Source organism: Hippopotamus amphibius, chromosome 9, assembly GCF_030028045.1.
Source record: "Hippopotamus amphibius kiboko isolate mHipAmp2 chromosome 9, mHipAmp2.hap2, whole genome shotgun sequence".
Classification (NCBI taxonomy): domain Eukaryota; kingdom Metazoa; phylum Chordata; class Mammalia; order Artiodactyla; family Hippopotamidae; genus Hippopotamus; species Hippopotamus amphibius.
The window spans coordinates 62566621-62588820 of record NC_080194.1 but is presented as its reverse complement, the minus strand read 5'-3'; the positions used below and the strand labels follow the sequence as shown (position 1 = coordinate 62588820).

Here is a 22200-nt window from a genome sequence, read left to right as displayed (position 1 = left end):
GAATTTGTTCTGTCTTCAAAAACTAGGTCACTGCCTGTATTATCTGTAAAAGCATATGAAAGCCAGAAATCTAGGAATTATCCTTGATAGCTCCCTCTTTCTCAGTTACAATATTCAATCTGTCACCATATTAATTATCTATTGCTGTGTAACAAATTAATGGTTTAAAACAACAGTAACCATTTGTTGTCTCACAATTTCTGTCATTCAAGGATTCAGATATGACTTGGCTGGGCAATTCTGGCTTGGGGACCCTCTTAAGGATGTAGTCAGATGTTAGCTGAGTCTGCATGGATCTGAAGGCTTGACTGGGGCAGAAAGATCTGCTTTGAAGTTGGCTCATTCACATGGTTTGCAAGTTGATCCTAATTGTTGATGTGAGGCCCTAATTTTTCTCCATGTTGGCCTCTTCAAAGTGCTGCTTGAGGGTACTCATGACATGGCTGCTGGCTTTCCCCGGGATGAGTGATCTGAGACACCAAAGCAGAAGTTGCGATGCCTTTTATGATCTAACCTCAGTAGTCATACATTGACACTTTGTAACATTCTATTGGTTATACTGGTCAGTCTGATTCAATATGGGAGTAGCCTATACAAGAGCATGAATACGAGGATGTGAGGTTCATCGGGAACCATCTTGGAGGCGACTACAACAATCATTGTCTTCCTTCTTTTCTTTTCTTTTCTTTTTTTTTTTTTTCAAGTGAGAACGCTAGGCCTTCGTTACAAATAGAGTTGACTGCTTAGGGCCCCCTCCCCAATCTTTTCTAACCTCTTCTTTCAATACATCCCTCCGGGGCAGGTCACTAGACCATTAGGGAAGAGGAATCTGGGGAGAGTGAAAAGGAGCAATGCTTTCTCCAAAGTCCTCTTGAACAACCATCGAGTCCTCCTGGCTTCAGTTGAGAATCTTCTGGTGGAAGGGGTGGGAGATTTAGCTCTTATCTTCAAGGTCCTCCATGTCTACATCTTGGGGGGGTTGATCTTCTCTTTCGATTTGGGCTGTGGTTCACTAGTCCTGGCTGGCTTGGTGGGGGTCTTCCACTTCCATGACTACTTTCTCTTTCTGGGCAAGCAGGATAGACTGGAGTTGTTTTCTGCACTTTTTCCCAAACAGAGTAATGTTGGCACGTGCACTGGACGCCCGCTTCTTGAGGTGATGCTGTATGATCAGCCCTTCGTCTATCACAGCCCTGACCACCCCGTGCTTCAGTCACCACTCCTGGTTCAACACCCGCCGTGGCTTGAACAGTTTCTTCTTCAGCTCTGTTCATGGCCAGTTGATTTTTCCACCCAGAGTACCCATGGCTGGGCTGCCAAGCCCCTCTCTATTTTCAATGAGAAATGTCTCTCAACTCTGCCACCACTATGGTTCAAGGAACCATTGTTTATCTCTTGCCTAATATCTCATATCCTCTCTGGACCTCCTCATATATCTTCTTCTCAGCAGCAACCAGAGTGATTTTTTTCAAAAGATAATCTGAACATGCTAGTCCTCTGCATGTATTCCAAAATAATATAATATAATATAATATAATATAATATAATATAATATAATATATAATCAGTGGTGTAAATACTTCCCAGTAGTTTTTTTTTCTCCCCAATAGTTTTAAGAAAATGTCTAAAACCACTGAAAGACATGCTGAGTCTTCCATCATCTGGTTCTTGCTCTACTTACTATACTGTTGCCTCACTAGGCCTCTTTCAGTCACTCTCATATTAGACACACATTCAACTTTTGAGCTCCTTCTCAGAATACTCTACCCCCTCCCCTTTCTTACTTGACTAACTGCTAATCATTCTTAGATACCCAGTTTAAATGCTGTTTTCTTAAAGTTTTTTTCTAAGTCCTCAAACTAAATTTGACCTCACTGTTATTCTCTCTCATAGCATATGATATCTTTCTACCAGAGTTCTTATTTTAGTACATAATTACTTAGGTATTTAAGTAACTATTTAATTACTATCTCTTCTACTAAAGTACTGTGAAAATAGGAACCATATCTGTTTTGCACCCCTTAAGGAAACACCTATCTCACAGGAAGTCAGTGAATACTTTTGATTCGTTTTGAATGGGTGGAAGAATGGATGAATGGATGAGAGTGACTGAGTACCTAAAAGGGCAGATGAGCAGAGAGCCTTAAATCTTGGGACAGGACCAAGGGTTATAGATTTAGTTGGCCATCTTTTCCCAAGATGACTGGTTTCAGAATTTCTTTTACGGACGTGTATGTGTCTGGTGAGTGGTAGAGAGGGTGGGGAATTGCACTCTGGCCAATAGGTATAATCTGCAAAGCAACTCTTACCATGCCTCATATATAGTAGGTGCTTAATATATCATTGTTATTATTGAAGGATTGCCAGTGCATACATGTAAAAGACTGAGCACTCGGCAGACGCATTTTGGTCCTAAATGTGTTATTGTTAATTATCAGAATCTGTTTTAGTTTAGTTACGTTATTTTTTAAAGATTTATTTATTATTTTATTTGTTTTATTTTTGGCTACATTGGGTCTTCATTGCTGCTTGTGGGCTTTCTCTAGTTGTGGTGAGCTGGGGCTGCTCTTCGTTATGGTGCACGGGCTTCTCAGTGCAGTGGCTTCTCTTGTTGTGGAGCACGGGCTCTAGGTCCATGGGCTTCAGTAGTTGTGGCACATGGGCTTAGTTGCTCTGCAGCATGTGGGATCTTCCTGACCCAGGGATTGAACCTGTGAACCCTGAATTGGCAGGTGGATTCTTAACCACTGTGCCACCAGGGAAATCCCTGTTTTAGTTTAATTAAGTTAGGTAAACATTTTTGATACTCTTGCATTTTGTTTAACTATGGAAGTCCTTACAGTAGGCAGGGGATCTTTAAGCCTGAAAAGACTCTGTCTCCTCCAATCTGTATTTAATCAGAAGCAACCTAGATTTCATGTTAGTTTAATACTGTACAGAATAAAATGACAATGATAGAAATATTTTCAACTAGGACCATAACATGAACTCTTAAAAAAAAAAATCACTTCAGGTCTTCAAAAAAATGAGGGCATGAAAAATTTTAATTGTCTTTATTCTTTATTTGAGCCCCAGTGTTTAATTCCATGTGGTAACTTTGTAACTTTTAGTTTCTTAGAAACACATAAGGAACAGCAGCCTCAAAGGTATAAATCAACTTCCTAAAAAGCGAATTTGGAAACAAGATCTATACAAAGATGAACATTACATACAATGCAAAAAGTTGGCATATATATTTTTTCCAGCTTCACTTATGATGGAAAAAAAATCTGTGTGTCTGAAATACACAAAACATGGTAAAGACCACTTATTTTGCTGTTGACCCTCAATTTCTGAATCTTTCATCAAGTTTCTCTCCTGTTTACGTGCATAATTCATCACATGCTGAAGTTTCTCACTGTTTGCTTGAACCGGATGCCCATGGGGCTTTCCTGAAGTATTTAGGAAAAAAGGAGCAGTTACAGAATTGTATTTGGCTCTATCAAGCAATTTTTTGGTGGAAAATGACCAATAATTTTAATTTCTCTCAATAGGCAATCATTCTGCCTCACTTTTTGGGAAGTAAAGCAGTAAAAAAGAAGTAGTTATGAACTGGACTCTTCATGGTAACTGGAAAACACAACATTTTAACTTCAATTTTATTCTACTTTATAATAATAATCCTCTGTATTTGTGTAATGATAGAGTTCATATAGTACTTCCATGTTTACTGAGATATATTTTGTGCTTGCTTATTCAGGATTCTTTCTTGTTAAAAAAGAATTTCTGTGTTTTTCTTATACTTAACACATTAGCTTAAGTCTTTTCACCATCTCCTTCTGGGATGAGAATCTCAGAACTTTTCTGATGAGAACACATTTATTGGATGTGTGTCATGAGTACATGTGCTCAGTACAATTAAGAATTCACTCACACACACACACACACACACACACAAGAAAAAGCATCTGCTCATGATCCAGAATCCAATAGAAAGAGAGGACAAGTACATATACACCAACAACAAAAGGGAAATGTGGTAATAGGTGAAAGGATTATAAAAATGCAAAAGAAGTTCTGAGCAGAAGAGAAATTTTCATTTAGGATTCCTGAGTATCTATTATACACTAGATACTTTGCACTTTTATATACTAGGTTTGAATAGTTACCATTGTTATGTAAACTAACTCTTATTTCCATTTTGCCAATGAATGAAGATCAAGATTAAAATAAATAAATGGAAGATCTAGAATCAAAGGGCATGTCTATGGCCCAGGCATTTGGTTATGATGGAAAAGCTTCCCAGAGAAGTGTCCTTTGAACTAAGCTGAGCCTAAAAGAATGAATAGGATCTTGAATAGACAAAGAAAAGATCAGAGGAAACCAACTATCTGAACACAAGCGTAAATCAGACGACAGGCAGCTGGATGGATCTCTGTAGAGGGAGTGAACTCAAGCACAAAGGTGAGCTCTTGATACAGAGCTGAGAGTTGATGGGGAACATGAACACTAATGTACAACTGAGAATGATGCCAAGAATAAGATAAAAAGGAAGACTGGGCACTAAGTGCGAAGGAGGTTAAGAAGGTGGGGGCATGAACCAACTTTCAGGAGGAGAAAAGAGAGATGAAGATATGTAATACATCATGTCACTGTATGAACTGATCTTGAAAAATTCCCATGTCTCTGTTTTTATCTTATACTGAAAAATATTCTGGTACCTGACTTTTGCCTTCTGTATCAGAGACTGAAAATGGTCAGCAATAGCTTTATTATCCTTATCTCCAGGACTTATTATTTCTCTATTCGTTTCCTCTGACAATTAGATGAAACAAATGATAAACCTCTGGCCAGTGAAATTTAAGTGGAAGTGGCTCATTAAAGTCTCCCATGTCTAATCCTAGCACTTTTTACTGTATCCACTGGATGAATGAAGAGAACTTCAAAGACCTGCAAGAGAGGCACGATAAAAGGATCTTGGGTGCCTGAGTGACTGTGTGGAGCAGAGACCATCATTGACCTACACATCAATGTCAAGTGAAAAACAAACTATTTTGAGGTAAGTCACTAGAATTCGGGGATTATTTCTTTCAGCAGTTATCCCACCCTGATATGCCTGGCTGAATAATTTGTGATGATCATTGTTTCTGACTGGGACCCCAATTGTCCACTGCTATTCCCAACAGACTGAACAGTGTTGGAGAAATTGTGCAGCCTTGTTGAATAATGCCTCAACAGGGCCCCCAGTGTTGCCATAGAATCCTTCTGTGTTCTGCTGGTCCTGAAGTGTTTTCATTCCTTTCATGGCCTGATGTAAAGTCCCATCTTTCTCCTTAGGATCTTCCTGCTCCTGCTCTCAGCAAATGAATTAGCTGTCTCGTCTTTAGTTAAGTGCTTATTCAAAAATCATGACCGTTTTTGGTTTTTTCATATTAACTTAAGTAGTTCTCTTTATGTATTAGAGATATAAGACCATTGTGGATATGAGATAGAAAATGGCTAAAATTTTAAAAGACAAGCTAAACCAAAAGTTGGCAAAGATGTGGAAAAACTGGAACTCTCATATACTCTTCGTGGGAATGTAGAATGGTACAATCACTTTGTAAAACTGGCAATTTTTTAAAAAGTTCATCTATCGTATAATCCAGACATTGTACTCCTGGGTAGTTACTCAAAGGTCAAAGAGGAAATCCCCAATAGTATTATGGCCAAGAAGGGGTCTTTGACTGTGGATTTTCTGTGGTTTGTGGTGGGGAGTGACATATAAACATTTTTCTCTATTTTTTCCCTTGAAATCTTCAGTAAGATCTATGTCAGTCACTAGTTATTGTATGTAAGTTGCTTTTTTTAATAAAAAGACTGCTGATACTTTGATTAGAATAGCAACATCTATTGACCTCTTACCTTAGTTCAAGTACTAGTCTATGCACATTCACATATGTTATCTTTTTCAAATCTTACAGTCATCTTGAACAGTAATTATTATTCCCCTTTTTACAGATTAAAAACCATGTGCCCCCATACTGAAACTAAAATGAAACAGATAACAGCAGAAAACTTGCTAAGAATAACATGTTGGAAGATCCCAACACTTGCCCTCTGCCCTCCAATTAAAGACAAAGCTGCTTATTTTTACCTCTCCTTGGAACTTTGATCATATTTTTATTTCTATTCTTGACCAGTCAGTCTCCAGTTAAGTATTAGTGAGAACCTACTGTGGGCTAGGCTTCAGGTTAAAAAAAAAAAGGTGGGGGGGGGATAAGACATGGTGTCTACACTCAGTGCTTTAAAGAAGATGAAGACTAAAAGATACTCCCTGGATGTCTATAGTGAAAGTCAAGACAGTGCCCAAAGAAACACAGTGGAAGGGTATTGATGGTGTGAGAGAAGCAAGTCTTTCCAGAGGAAGTGACACTTGAGCTGACTCATAAAGATATGCAGATGCAGAAGAAAGGTAGGGGACAGGGGCAGCGAGCCACTTCTAGTAGAGGGACTAGATGGTACAAAGGCATTGAAACGAGGAATCACAGACTCATCAGAGAGTAGCAGGTAGTTCAGAATGGCTGGAGCCTGCCACAGAGATCAATGCATGGGGCCCAGGAATGAGCCTGGGGAGTAGCAACAGAGGGTATGACCCCCTGAGAAACTACTCTCATGCCTAGCAAACAACTGGACCCCACACTAAACTCAGTCTCCAGGACTCTACCCACTGGAATTTTCCAACCATTTTTTTCCCTCTTAGATGTATAATGTAGAGCTCAGTACTCTGATTTTCATTTCTTTTTAATAAGCTTATACTCATTTTAAATCATAGAACAAATGATTTCATGGGGCAGGACTTCTTATGTGGACAAGGATTGGTAATATAACTGATTTTGTACACTATTTTGCAGGTTCTTTAATGTGATTTGATCACCTTCTCCAGGAATGAGTAGGCCCTAGAGGCTCTAGAGGACAAAACTTACACTAAAAATACTTACCTATTGAACTGACAAATTAAATGGCAGTTTATTTGTTTATAACACAGGAATGCCTCTCCATTAGCCAGAATACCAGATCTGGACGTGCTGAGTAATGGGAATATCATTTAGTGAAGAATGACTCCATGTGGCAATGGGCACTTCCTTGTATTATTTCAATTACTTGTCACCACAACTCAGTGATGTAGTTCTTACTTTATGCCAATTTTATAAATGAAGAATTTAAATGAGAAACATTAAATGATCTACCTTGATCTCGTAGCTAATAAGTTTTGGAGCTTAGATTCAAATCTAATGCTTTGATTTCTACCCCATCCAGTGGGCAGAGTGTACCCACACTGGCTGGAAAAGAAATGATTACGATGATGATTATTTAATTAAGATAATTATAATTTATTGGATGTTTACTTTGTGCCAAATACTTTCACATGCATTATCTTATGTAACCTTAACAACTCTATTAAGTGAGAAACTATTTCCATTTTAGCAATGAGGAAACCGATGTTGAAAGGTTTAAATAACTTTTCTAACCTTCAAACCTGGTTAATTGGTGGGGCAGGTATTCAAAGCAGGTCTCCCTGCCCACAAAGTACTTCTTACTGCCAGTCAAATAATGATAAGAATATTTGATGAATGAGAGTCAGAATGAAGATAATTTGTTAGTTGATAGAATATCCCACCTAGGATGTGGTAGAGGATAGAAAACCACTGAAGGGAATTCTCATAGTAGGGACTGATCATGTGTCTTCATAACTTGATGATGCAATAGACATTGAATATTTAATACTATTATGTTTTTGTTTTTGCTAATAATTCTTATTAGTCACAAAAAGCTTCTGTCACTTTGTTCATGATAGAGTATACATTATAATTTTCATTCACAATATAATGTCTCACCTTTTTCTGAGGATAAATTTTAGGAACTGGAAAAGAAATGAAGTGTCTCAAACCTGACAAAAAACAATTACCTTTTGATAATATACTTGAGCAATCTTTCATTACTAATTGGTAGTATATCTGATTAACCTCCAGGTCAGTGAAATTAGAGTTTAGCCTGCAAAATGGATATATGTATGACAGTCTTACAAATTCAAACCCTTTAAACAATCTTGGGACTAGATCAATAAACTTTTTTTAGAATTCCTTTCTAGCATCTAGACTAACAACCTCATCAAGACAATGTTTTTGTTTTGTTTTGTTTTATTTCTATCAATATAAAGATTCTCTTTGTGGACATGAGATTTGAACAGGCTTTCTTTGAAGTTAGTGCCCTTGTGCCAAGTTTGAAATAAATCTAGACCTTTGCTCAAAATCAATGCATCTGAAAACTTGTCTTTAACATTCTTTTGTCTCTTGAACCTGGACTCCTTGAGAAGTGTTTATTTCTTTCCACTATAGCCCATCTAGTATAAGGTGGGATGCAAATGAACGTGCTTTCTAAATGTCAGTTGAATAAATGAACATTTGAATGAATTTACCAACTGTGGACTTTTTTATTTTTACATTGCTTATTTTTTGGAAAGATATCCCAAGTGAGCTTTCTCATCCATTTATTTTTATTCCTTTGCAAAAAGTGTCCTTTGCGACCCCTTCACCAGATCTTGCAGGCATGTCCTATCCTTTCTGGCTTGGAATTTTCCAGGCTCTGGTATTTCCTCACTGGTCTGGGACACTGCACCTCCCCCCACTGCCAACTCCTGCCCTCCTCCCACAATCAATTCACATCATCTTTGACAATAGAGTTTCCAAACCCCCTTCTACTATGCACGATTTTTTTCTCCCTTCAACTTGAAAAGAATGGTAAAAATTTAGGCAACTTAAGAGAATACTTAAAACAAAAGAGAAGTAGTGGAAGGTCAAGAAAAGGTCACTACAGTTAGCAAGAAGAGTGTGACTCATTAAAAAACAAAACCACATAAACTGACAATAAAACAAATCAGAAAAAAAATCAAGAGAACATTTTGGGTGGCATTCTCATCACCTGTAGCATAGCAGAGCTACAGGTGACAAGAATGGGAAGTTAATCAGAAAAGACTACTTAAGAGGTGAAGAAATTCGCATGGTTCCTGGAGGGAGGTCTATACCTGCTTTTCCCTGGCTGGCTCTGTGACTTTTCTGTGCACATAACCCTCATTTCTTAAATAAGGATATTGGATCAAATGATATGTTAGATCCTTTCCAACTCTAACATTTTATTGAGGGCCAGAATTTTCTAGCAGATTAAATGGATACTTATTTTTTCAGTCCCATATGTATATTTAGTCTCACATAATTTGATTGCTCTTTGTATTTTCTTCCGTATTTAACCCACATTTATTGAGTGGCTGCCTGGTATTTGAACAGTGTTTTAGGCAGCGGGCATACAAGATGGGGAAGATAAATCACTGCTATCCACCTTACAGGCTGGGTGACCACAGCTTTATAAACAACAACAGGGCAATTGGAGCAGAAGCGATGGCTAGGGGAGGGAGGCAGAGATGGAGAGGAAACGAAAAGGACAAGGGCAAGAGAAAACATTTTATAATTTCCTGAGATACAAGTAAGGCCACCACTTAAAAAAAAACAACAACAGTAAAACCCGGTTATGACTTTTACTTTTACTCCTTCATTTTATGAGGATGGTTAGTGCTGACTGTATGACTGTGGCTACTTAGAAGGTTAATGAGGGATTCACTGGACTTTCCACATTGCCTATAAAGGGGATGGTTGATTTTTGTTTTATTGGTGTGGTCACTACCGAGCCTGGCCTATAGATTTGTGTTAACTGCACAGTGGCTGCTTGGAGATCTTCAAGGTTGCTCAGTGATTCTTCACAGAGTTTGATGCTGACATGAACATTTGAATTGCAGATGGCAACCCTGAGAATAGAAGATCCTAGAACTGGTTGGGGCCCTGCAAGTGGGCATAAGTGTGTGAAGCAGGTGGGCACCTGACACTGGCTAGTGGTATAGTTAGCAATTAACCAGAAAGAGCATGCTTCACCCCCAAATCTTCAAATCCTTCTTTCTCTGCCCACCTCCCACCTTTGAACCGTATGCCTGAAAACAGCACAGGCAGTCTACGTCTCACATTGAGATCTCTGATGGCCAAGAGACTTCTCCCCTGCAGTGTGACTTTTCATCTCCAGTGCCTGGTCCAGTACCTGGCACACGGTCATCTTTAACCAAAGAAGCCATTTTTCTTGTCACCGTTGTTGCTTACTTCTGTTTATCCCCCCTTTGTTGGACAAAGGTATTTAAGTGGGTCAAATGTTAAATATCATTAGGATGATTAAACAATGCAGGGAATTTAAAGCCAAATGTATGTAATTAGTCAAAGTTTTTTTTTTAACATTTTTGAATTAAAATAGTACTTATAGAATACAGAAATACAAAAAAATTCATATAGAAAAATGCACATAGATGCACAAACTGAGCATGCTGACATCAAGAAACACTGTCATAAGCGTCATGGACTGAGGAGCTTAGAGCTTCTCTCTAAAGATGATTTTTAATACCAGTTGGCAGTGTCTGCCTTCTAGAGTCATCTTCAGTATAGATCTGAATTATTTTATTTATCTTCTCCATCAGGCTGTGAAAAACATTAGTCAGGGACTGGTCTTTTTCTCCTTGTATCCATGTCACTATTTCAGCAGCTCATGGTAGGTTTCCATAGGAATTTGTTGAGCTGTGAGTTAACTGAAAGTACCCAGAGCCCAGACATCTAGCTAATGAGGAGCCCCAGAAAAATCCCATTTTCAGGTCACATCTTAGTTTCTGATTTTATTTCTCAGATTTAGCTCTTTAGATGTACTTAGAGCTCTCAGAAACAAGGCACATTCTGAATTTAGTCTCTCTGGTTGAACTTTAAAATATTGGAGTGGAAGAGTGATGGTAGCAAAAGGGGTTAATTAGCATTTTGTGTACATTAGATAACACAGCTGCTTCTAATTCAATGACCAACATCAGAAGTTCTCTGGAAATATGTTCCATGGAAATTCCCATTTCTGCTTACTTAAGTGGGTTGCTGAGACTTAGGTAAGCAAGTTGCATCACTGGGGAAAAAAAGGAGACAAGTACCAATGAAGAAATTACACTTGAGTGCTTTGTGGTTTGCCAAATAGCTCTGGGAAAATCAGGGCACGATCAGAGCTTTCTGGCAAGTAGCCACTCTATTCATTTCCCTGTCTTTCTTTGACTGGATTGTAGCACAAATTTTGGTACGTAGCTATTTCCTTTGCAGAGCTCTGATTAATTCAAATTATCCTTATGCTAGTCCTGTTGAAATGCTCCTGAGCACCAACTGCAAGAGATCAGGCTCTTTTACAAGATGGGGATCCAGCAAGCTGTGAAGAAAGGGTGCACTAGTCAGTCTGGAAACATCTGTAGGAGTAACCAGATGTTTTAATTAGAGGAGAATCGCAGGCTGAGTGAATGACAGAAAAGGATAAAAGAGTGGATGACTCACCTCTGAGCAGATGAGAACACGGATACTTGCAGATTTTCCCTTTTTTAAACACTGTGGTTGGATCAGGTGTCTGAAATCATCTCCCTCATGCCCTATATTTTTTGAAAGCTTTTTTTGTTTTGGATTAAATTTCTTGATTCATGGGTCCTACTCAAGGATGACAGTCTTTGCCTAGCAGATTTCTGGTGCCTGGATTGGAAGAATCAGAGCAAGGCCATCCCTCTATGTAGGCTGATGCTGTGGTAGTGTGATTTCAAGGAAACCAGGAAAGCCCTCGCTGACATTTTTCTCTCCCTGAAGTTCCTAATCTCACCATGCAGAATTCCTTTTTTCATCAAAAATCAGTCAATATTTCAAACTCGGTTTTAAAATGCAAATCCTGGTACAAGGATTAAAAAGTAAATTTCTGTCTGAATCTCTTAGGAAGCAAATAAGAGGCCTGGGAAAAAGCCGAAGTAACGTGTGTCATTGTTTCTTGAGAATGCAGCGCACTGGGATCTTCTCTGATTCCAGAAATTTGAAATTCTAGCAGAGAACCAAAAAAAGAAATGCATTTGAGGTAGATAAGAAGAAGTAAAAAGGGCTCAGAAAGTGAAGGAGGTAAATAGAGAAGGTCAGCTTTGGATTATGAACTGATGATTTGACCTTTTTGAGCCTCAGTTTCTTCATCTGTAAATCAGAACCAATAAGATTTTTCAGAAAATTTTGGGCAATGATCAGAAGAGACTCTCTTTCTTTTGCCAGACTTATTAATTAGCTAATTAATTTGTTCTTTTTATAAAACAGTGTAGCATTTGGAATTTTAAGAGATGTATATCATCAGAAGAATCTTCAGATATCTGTTATGTTTGTTTCTTGGCCTTCCCCTTGTGAGAATTCTTTATTTTTTTTCCGAAAGCATATTGCAAGGATATTCTTATCTTAAGTTGGGGACTAAAGTCTGCCCAGTTTTTAGTTCACGGACATGATTTGATCAGTACTTTGAAATGACAAGACGATTTCATGGTTTTATTCTTTCCTCGTTAATTAAGTAATTTGGGGGTGACACCTTTTTTGATATTGTACTCTAGATTTACTCCCACTAATGACAGTTGATCAAATTCAAATTTTTCCCAAAAAGGGAGGATGGTTTCATGTCAAGTGTCCATCAGTCTTGGCCCTACACGCCTCTAGGAACAGCTCAGGGTCATGCACATTGCATCTCTAGGTTGAGAAGAGAGACATTATACTGTGTGTGAAGTGCCTAACAGAGAGACTACATCCGATATGTATTCAGAACAATTTACATAATAAACAATTTTGAGAGTTGCTTTCCTAGATTTTTTGGCACCACTGTATTTCATGCTATGAAATTGATTGATTGTCCCCCTTCACTGATTGAATAAATAAAACATGAGCTGACAGAAAATTCAAATTTCAAGACACATTATATGCGTTTCTGTGGACACCCAGAAGTGCTGTTACTACTGAATTATTAGTATGTTGGATATTAGCATATTATTGCCCAGCTTAAAACAAAACAAAACAAAACTGAGTGATTCACTGACTAGGGACATTGGGATGTCATAATTTTTATTCATTCCTGGTTGGCATGGAGTCAAGTCCATGTACTAATTTAGACTTTTTCTGAAGCCAGTTTTCAGTCTCTACCACCTCTTGAAGCAATGAGTTTCAGAAGCTTGCTTCCTAGTATGTGGAATAGGTCTGCTCTTCTTCTTCCTCCTCCCCCTTTTCCTCCTCCTTTTTCTTCTTCTTGCAGTGAAATTAACTCTCAAGCTTAAAGCAGCATTTTCTAGAGCTGACAGATTAAAATTTCCAAGTTATGTTACCCATGAATACAATCAGATTTGGGGAGTATCGTAAGCATCCTGGTTGTCATCCTCTCCAGGCTATTCACAAACATTTCATTTCTTGTCATTTCTGTCATATAGAAAAATTATACTCCCCACCTACTTTAATATTGGACATAGTCACGTGATTTACTTTTCCCAATGAAATCTGAATGAAAGTGGCATATGGCCACTTCTGAGCAGAAATTTTAAGAGCCATGCTCAACTTGCCCCATCTTTTTCCCTGCCAAAGTAATTGTTGAAGATTAAGCCCTTATCAGTGTGGGTCCCTGAGCAACTAGTATGAGCAGTGCTGACAGGTGCTGGAAATGTACAGTGAAAAGAGAAGTCAGCTGTTAAGCCACGGATGTTCAGAGGTTGGTTGTTACTGGAGCATAATCTAGCCTATTGTAATAAAATATAATCACCTTATAGGTTCCTAGTCTTCTGAAAAAGTTTCTAATGATAGTCTTCAAGTCAATGCAAACACATGCCATATATTGATTATAAAATCTTCTTATACTTGTGGCTGGTGAAATCCTGGCTTGAATCCCTTTGCTTTTCACCACCACCATTAGAACCAGCATTACCAATGATATACTTAACAGTAAATTACAGACTCTTAAAGTTAGGGGATAAAATAAGTTATCTTTCCAACAGTCTTATTTCAGAAATGAGAAAACTCAGATTTTCCAAAGACAAGAGATTTATCTGGGAGCATCCAGGTAGGTTTCTTTTTCATTTACTTGTGATATTTTTCTAGATCCTTGTACTCTGTAACTCATTCCATTCATTCACTTTTTAAAGTTAAATTTTACAAAGTGAATATTTGCTGATTAACAAAAGAACCAAGATTAGTCTTAATAATTTTTGCTAGAGATCAGTGCTATTTCTAAGTGTGTTCCTTTGCTACGGCTGCCATAACAAAATACCACACAGACTGGGTGACTTATGCAGAAATTCATTCTCTCATAGTTGTGGAGGCTGGAAGTCCTCAAGCTGTTGGCAGGGTTGGTTTCTTCTGAAGCCCCTCTCCTTGGTGTGCAGATTGTTATTTGTGTGGGTGTCCTCATATGGTCTTTCCTCTGTGCACGTGCGCCCCTGGTGTCTCTTTGTGTGTCCAAGTTTTCTTATAAAGGACACCAGTCAGATAGATTATGACCACCCTCAAAGCCTCTTTTTACCTTAATCAGTTCTTTAAAGGTCTTATCTCCAAATACAGTCACATTTTGAGGTACTAGGGGTAAGAGCTTCAACATATCAGTTGTGGGGTGGGGACAAAGTTCAGCTGATAACACTAAGATATGACAAATTGAAAGCATTTTAACAAAATAAAACAAAACTTGTGGTTCGAATTCCGTTGCAGTCATTGGCAGCAGTGATGTTCATGGAGTATAAAGCAGTAGAGTTTGGCATAAAATATCTACAAGACTTTAATATTATTTGCCCATCTTATAAAAGATATTTAATCCCAGTGCCTAGACTATATCCAGCTTCGCATAGCTGACCACTCAGATGCTTGTGCTAAGTCATCCACAAACTGTAAGACTGACCACATCTCTGAAGGGAGATTCTTCCAGATGCCAAATCGAAGCAATTGTGTCGAATAATCTCACTCCCACGAAGGATAGTCATAATAACTGCTTTTCTCTTTCTTCTTCCCTCCCCTCCCTTTTCTTTTCTTCCATAAAGCTCCTGTGGGTACACTGCCAGCGTCATTTTCCTATGCTAGGAACTGAGTTTTGGTAAGCCAAAACCCTGCCCTGCAGAGCCTCACGTCTAGGAGAGGAGACAGACAAGTAACTGCATGATTATAATATGGAGTAATATGTAAATTGCTTCAGACTCTGTAAAAACATTGAGGAAGATTTCCTAAGTCACAATTAGTGGTGGGGGAAGAATCTCAAACCTTCCATTTCTACAACTCTTTTTTCTTTTTGAAGGGTATTCCACCATTCTATCCCAGGAGATACAGCATATAGTACGAGGCACAACTACAAAGCGTGGAACTAATGTTCTAACTAATGAACTGGGAAACAGGCTGCAAAAGAAGATTGTCCCTTTAAAGCCACCCTTGAGAGGCTTTGCATTAATTCCAAAGATGCTGCCTTTCATTAAAGCATTTTGGAATTTATATTTGGTCAGACTGTGAACTCGTCTAGAGCAGGACAAAGATTAATTTAACATATGGTGTGTGATTAAGGTTTATAGAACAAGTAAATTAATCCAGAGACAGAGGCAGATTTTAAATATCATGACTGGTGGGTAACACTTGTTCCTGGGTGTTTTGGGTGTCTAGAGAGTTAAGACTTCCAGATTCAACAAAATCATGATCTATATTTGGAGTTCACAGTGAGGCATGGCTGTATAATAACAGAACTGGATTTCTTGCAAACCAGCTGCAAAGGAAAGCAGAAGGAAGGTAAGAAGAAAAGAAAGCAGGGTTTGATGAATAGTAATGTCATCCTTAAATGTGAAGAGTGCTCGGTGTAATGTAGGAGGAGATTGCTGTATAAAACCACAAGTACTTTCTAAGAAAAGCAGATTGTATTAGAGGTGTAATTTCTCCTGAGAACAAAAGCACCATCCCAAGTTTACTCAGACCCTGTAGGATTTTGAATAAGCAAAAGTAACCTAGAGCTGAATTTTGGGACTGGGACTGGAGAGGACCACATTATTCTGAACAGTGTAAAAAGAATCTGGAGTTCCTAGGAGCAAGCCAGGGGGCCTACCTGGAAGGAGAAGGGAGTGGGAGAGTGGGAAGGGTAGATGAACACCCCCAAGATGAAGAATAAGCAGATGACACCACTGTGTCCTGGGGCCAAAGGACAAAGGTGGACTGGTCCAAGTGGGTCATGAGTTCTCACAGGGATTTGGTTCTTTGCCCCTTACACTGTTGTTACAAGTATGAGAATGCTACCAACATCATTTCATTGTTGGTACTTTTTAAGATCAAGGAAGAGATTTGAAATTCTATACCTGGGTCAAAGTGGTGTGAATCGGAGGCATTACACAAGGAAGATGAAGTAATCCTTAAACAGAGCTGATTTGTGGGAACAAGAACTCAGAGCTAGAAGTGACAGTGGAAACGTAAGTCCTCCAGGGATTCACAGAACTCTTAGAAACGGCTTTGATTGTGGCATGGGAGTTCTGAGCAGTCTTAGTTCAAGGAGTAGCATTACTCCAGTTGACATATGGGTATTATGTCAAAGATAGCCTTAGACAGGTCTTTTTTTTTTTTTTTTTAAAGGAGAACACTTGATTTAAACAAACAGAACTATAAACCCTCCCTTTAATCATTTTGTTTATTTTGTACAATTTGTTTGCGAGGATCTGTGGTACAATTTGATCCTGGTAAGGAATGTGATGTTATCTGCAGAAAAAATGGGGCAAGTTAGACATAAAATCTGAGCACCTCAGTTTTGATTATAGAAAGGTGATCCTAAAGTTTTTTGTCCCAGAAATTTCCTCCTCTTCTTTCTTTCTTTTGCTTTATTAAGAAAATTTCCCACCCAGCTACTGCCACTGTTACAGAGTTGATCATAGTGTTTGCTGATTGTTGGGACCCCATTGTAGTCTCTAAAAAAGTCCATTTTAGCACATGTAGAATTTTAGAGAATTTATATCTTTACATACACTTTCATATCCCTTTAGGTTATGAGCTACTTGAGGGCAGAGAATATGTCTTATTTATTTCTGTTTACTCTGAACCTATTGTTTATATCAAGCATTCAGTAAATGTCTATTGTATTAATGAATGAATTAGTAGTTAAATGTATATATGGATAAATAAATAATTAGTATCTATGTTCCTAGAATTTATAATCTAAATATAGGAAATTTTAAATAACAAAGTTCAAGTGAGGGTTCAAATCAAACTGAAACTTTTCAATGCTCAAAAGGAGTTTTGCTGGACTTCTTTCTTAGAGACTGTTTCAGTTTGCTTGTTTTAAGTGTAATTCATTTCCATGTCTTTTCCCTAGAATTTCTGTAAGCCACTACCATCACCTCCAACCCCCATCCAAAAAAAAAAACCCAAAACAAACAAAAAAAAACCCTTTTCTCTGAGAAACAAAAGACGAAATAAGTGAAGTTGGTTTGCATGCCATAATGAATTTTTAGGATGAAAGAATAACCTGGAATCACTTTCACTTGCACTCAGCTGAACCATTTTTCAGTCTACATAACCCGCTACCTAATTACAGGCTTGAAATATGGTTAGGAATGGAACAAAATCCAAAGAACCAATTACATCCCCAATCACAGTTACTGGCAACTTGTTCAGCAGCTGGTGAGGATAAAGAGGAAGTTGCTAAACCAGAAGATGCAATCAGTCTGTTCATCATGTGAGGGGATGATCATAAGCTTTCTTATTGCTATTCTCGCAGAGGCTCTGTATTACTCAAATGGAGAAAAGGATCCTCTTTAAAGAGATCAAAGTTGATGTCCGTGTGTATATCTGAACCGTGGGGAAGGATTGTTGGAAAAAAACTAGAAGCATCAATTTGCCCTGTTTCTGGCTTCTGAGACCCGTTTTGAAAGCTGGCCAGCAGGAGTCGACTATTGTTGCTTTGCGGGTCGACCAGAACACAGTCTGTTACTGGAGAAAAAGCAGTACATGTGGGAGGGAGCTTAGCACTCTTTGGTGGGCCTTGGATTGTTACTGCACAACAGAGGACCCAGACAAAAGGAAACTAGCTAGATTTGACTGCTTATTCAAAAAAGCAGAATGCTTGATTTGAACAAACAACGATGTTGTTCTTTCCTTAAATCCTTCTGTTTATTTTCTACAGTTTGTTTCCAAGGATCTGTGGTAAAATTTGATCCTGGTGAGGGAGGTGATGTCATGTGAGCTGAAAAAAAAATAAGGCTTATATTAAGAAATCATTTTAAGACTGAAAAGAAATGTGGGCTGGAAGAAGGAAGGGATGTGGCTTAGTGGCAAGGAGAAAAGAGGATGTGTTAGGTGAGAGGCATGTGACATGTGAAATCCTACGAGCCAGAGGGCCTGTTTGGGATGGGAAGGCAAGGCTGTCTGTGTAGAGAGCAAGACCAGGAAACCACTATGGGGGAGGGGGCAATTACAGCCCTGGGCAGGAGACAGATGGAGCCTCTAAAATCCAAGGTCAGAGCCACAGACATTGATTTCATTTGTTGGTTTGATAACTGGGGGTGCCTGTGCACATCTAAAAATGGTATAACATGATGCTTCTAACAAGTTCTCCACCCCGGCTATATATTGCAATTACTTTTAAATGAGCAAGGCCCTGATATTATATAAAGCTCTCTAGACAATTTTAATGTGCTACATGATAGAGAAAGCACGCACTTCAATCTTGTAAATGCCCCCCAATAATGTTTCTCTACTTCTTTTGCTCTAATGACAATCTGTAGCGTAGTCACCTGTTGGTACATCTGCCTCCCGAAACAGTGGTTTTCTAATCTAAGGTGCATAGGAATTTCCAGGGTATCTTGTAAAAGAATTTTGAAAAGACAGATTTTGACTTTGTAAATCTGGGGTGGGACTCGAATGTCAACATTCTAACAAGTTCCCAGATGCTGCCTCTTCCAGCCCTTTGAACACACTGTGAGGAACAAGGCCTTAAACTCTACCTGTTCAGAGCCTTGTTCTCACTTCAGTTTTGGTGTCATAGTTCACAGTCCAGGCTTTGGATTCAGACCACGTTGGCTTCTACCTTGTATTAGCTGATTGACTCTGGACAAGTTTATTAAGCTTACTACTAGTTTCTTCACCTATGACAAGAGAAACACTAGGGAATTCCCTGGTGATCCAGTGGTTAGGACTCTGAGCTCTCACTGCCGAGGGCCTGGGTTCAATCTCTGGTTGGGAAACTAAGATGTCGCAAGCCACACGGCCAAAAAAGAAAAAGAGAGAGAAATAAAGAATAAATCAAGCTAGTGTTTTCTGATTTCTGTTGTATAAGTGCATCCACTATGGCCAATTTCAAGCTACCAATGTGACATCACTCAACAAGGAGTTAGAAAGAGAAGTGCACATCAATAAATAGTGTTTCCACCACAGAGATACAATCAATGACAATAATCTTGAGAGAAAAGATAAGAGAAAATAGGAGTACAATAAATAGGAAGTGACAAGCCTGATTACTACATTTTAAAGATAAAATTTATTTGATTATAAATATCTATTTTTTAAAAACATTGATGTTTAGCAGCTGGATTGCAAAATGTCTGACTATTTAATGATAGGTACTTGTTAGTTGATACAAGCTGGCTCCAGCACATCACTGACTTGTGAAATACAGTAAGTCCGCTACATACGAACCTTCAAGTTGTGAACTTTCAAAGATGCAAACGTGCATTTGTGTGTCCAATCACGTAAGTTAGTTCTATTTGAGGCACTGTTAGTTTTTGAGGCACAGGACCAGAACGTAGAACGATACACGAACAACCTACACGAAGATTGCAGCAGCCGTTCAGAATGTAATCCAGTGCTACCGTGTCATCTCTGACAAGAAAAAAAAGAGCTACTACCCAGACATCATTGGATCGTTTTTTCAAGAGGGTAGATAGAATTGAATCCAGCATAGGAACCAGAACCTGTGCCATTGATGTCAGGCGTGAGTGAAACTTCAGCTTGCCCTCCATCTCCTATTGCTGACAATCCTTCAGCTCTACCATCTCCCATCTCCTCTCCCTCTTCCAATCAGTAACTCTTATATCTCACTCACTGGATGCCAGCCCCTATATGCCAGCTGTTGTACTGTATTACTGTACTCTTCAAGGTAATGTGCTGTAAGATTAAGAATGTTTTCTTTATTTTTTGTGGTTTTTTTAATGTATTATTTGTGCAGAAAGTATTATAAACCTATTACAGTATAGTACTATATAGCCAATTTTGTTAGTTGTGTACCTTGGCTAACTTTGTTGGACTTACTAACAAATGTGTGCTCAGAATGGAGCTCGTTTGTATATAGGGAACTTACTGTAGATGCAGTCACTGCCCTCATGAAGCTTAAAGCCCAGAAATGAATGGGCATGGGTCCTATAAGGACACTAAGCCAAGTTTGGAGTGATCAGTGGGATAGGCAGAAATTTGACCACCATGACCTTCACCTTTTCATGTTATATCTGTAAATATTTTATGTTACGTGGTAAAGGGCCTTTGCAGAGCTAATTGGGTTTATAAAGTAGATGACTGGAAATTTGCTGGCAGTCCAGTGGCTAGGATACTTTCACTGTTGGGGGCCCAGGTTCAATCCCTGGTCAGGGAACTAAGATCCCGTAAGCCACACAGCAAGACCCGAGAAATAAAAAATAAAGCAGATGATCTTAAGGTAGAGGTTAGCCTTGATTATCCAAGTGTGTGTGATGTAATCACATGAACGGTTAATACAGAAGAGGGAGGCAGATGCAGAAACCAGAGAGGTTCAAAGCACCAGAAAGATTTGATGCAATGTTGTTGGTTTGAAGAGGAAGGGAACCATGTAACAAGGAAATGGCAACCACTGTTCTCTAACCACCAGGAACTGAATTCTGCCAATAACCAGTAAGTTTGGAAGAGGAACCTCAGCTGAAGATGAGAACCTATACCCTGGCCAATACCTTGATTTTAGACCAGTAAGACCTTAAGAAGGGAACCCAGCCACACCATGCCAGACATCTAACCTAGAGAACCAGTGAGATTTGTATAAAGCTGCTACCTATGTGGTAATTTGCTACACATCAACAGAAAACTAATACAGTCAGAAAAGAAGGGATCAAAGTAATAGTTACTAAAGAAGAGCAGAGGAAGAATGTGCTAGCACTTTCAGGGTTTGGAATGTACAAGAAGAAGAGAAATGAGACATAAAGATGGAGAGAAGTGGGTCCGGTCATGAAGAGCCTTTTAAGCCAGGAGAACATTTTGAACATTTTCCAAGAGCAGAGGGAACCAGTAAATTGTTGAACATCATCAGTTTGCGTTTCTGGAGAATGATGAAAGTGGCATAGACTGGAAGCAGGCATTTCGGATCTCCTGCCTTGTCAGGTCAGGCAAGCATGGTGAGGAGGACAAAGAGTGGATGGAGGATGCCTGACCCTGGATACTGACCATCACCTGCTTGTTTGTTGTTTCTCACCCCTACTCCTCAGTCAGTTCAAGAGTTACTTACTTAGCACCAGCTATGTGCCAGGCGCCACACCAGGGACACCGAGCTCTCAGACCTCAGCAGGGATCTTGTTGCTGCTCTTTCTTTTTCAGAAGTCATGTGGAGTAAGATAAATACAGTTTATGGATTCCCACAACCAGTTCTGCCACTTATTAAGCGCACAAGCTGGGGCAAGTCACTTAACCTTTCTGAGTTTCCCTTTCCCGATTTGTAAATAACTATTATAGCTACTTCAGAAAGCTACCGTGGTAGTCAAACATAAAGTATATAAAGACTTTAAAAGTCATAAATGCCTTATTCGAATGATTCCTGACATTCTTCTGTTTGTCTCTCTATCTTCCATGTGCTCTAGTTGTTCTCATATTCTTTTTTCTCTCTCCTTTCATCATTTTCTTTATTAAATTAGTTCAACAAACAATTCTTGAGAGCCTATTCTATTCACTCATCTAAGCATCTCTCTGTATTTGTTTTATACACACACATTTCAACCCCTCATGGAGCTTACTCTCTGAACACTTAAGGGTTTGTAACAAAGCTCATGATGTAATTTCAGGTGGAAAATAAGAGTGATCACAGAATATGTTAGATTGGCAAGCAGGTGCTTTAGTGTATATGTGTGTGCTGTGTGAGAGGGAACAAGAGAGAAAAAAATATGAATCTATGCATAGAGGCAAAGATTGGAAAATATACCTCAGAATGTTAGTAGACTATCTCTAGATGCTTTCATTTGGCTTCCTTTTCATATTTTCCTGTATGTTCCAAATTTTCTGCAATAAATACATTTTATACATATTGGTAGTAAAGTAGCCCAACACATTTTAAGAAAAATATAAAGTG

The 22200-nt window shown here is 38.7% G+C and overlaps 1 long non-coding RNA gene and 1 pseudogene across 1 annotated transcript in view; one reads left to right on the top strand and one right to left on the bottom strand.

Annotated features, from left to right (window-relative positions):
* Positions 1-856: 856 nt before the first annotated feature.
* LOC130860377 (uncharacterized protein C11orf98-like) lies at positions 857-1349 on the bottom strand (annotated as a pseudogene).
* Positions 1350-3532: 2183 nt separating this feature from the next.
* LOC130860378 (uncharacterized) overlaps positions 3533-22200 on the top strand; it is a 32709-nt gene continuing 14041 nt past the window's right edge. Inside the window, exons 1-3 of the long non-coding RNA XR_009055433.1 lie at positions 3533-3605; positions 4197-4443; positions 4884-5038. This is a non-coding gene — a long non-coding RNA (uncharacterized LOC130860378). The remainder of the gene's footprint in view (positions 3606-4196; positions 4444-4883; positions 5039-22200) is intronic.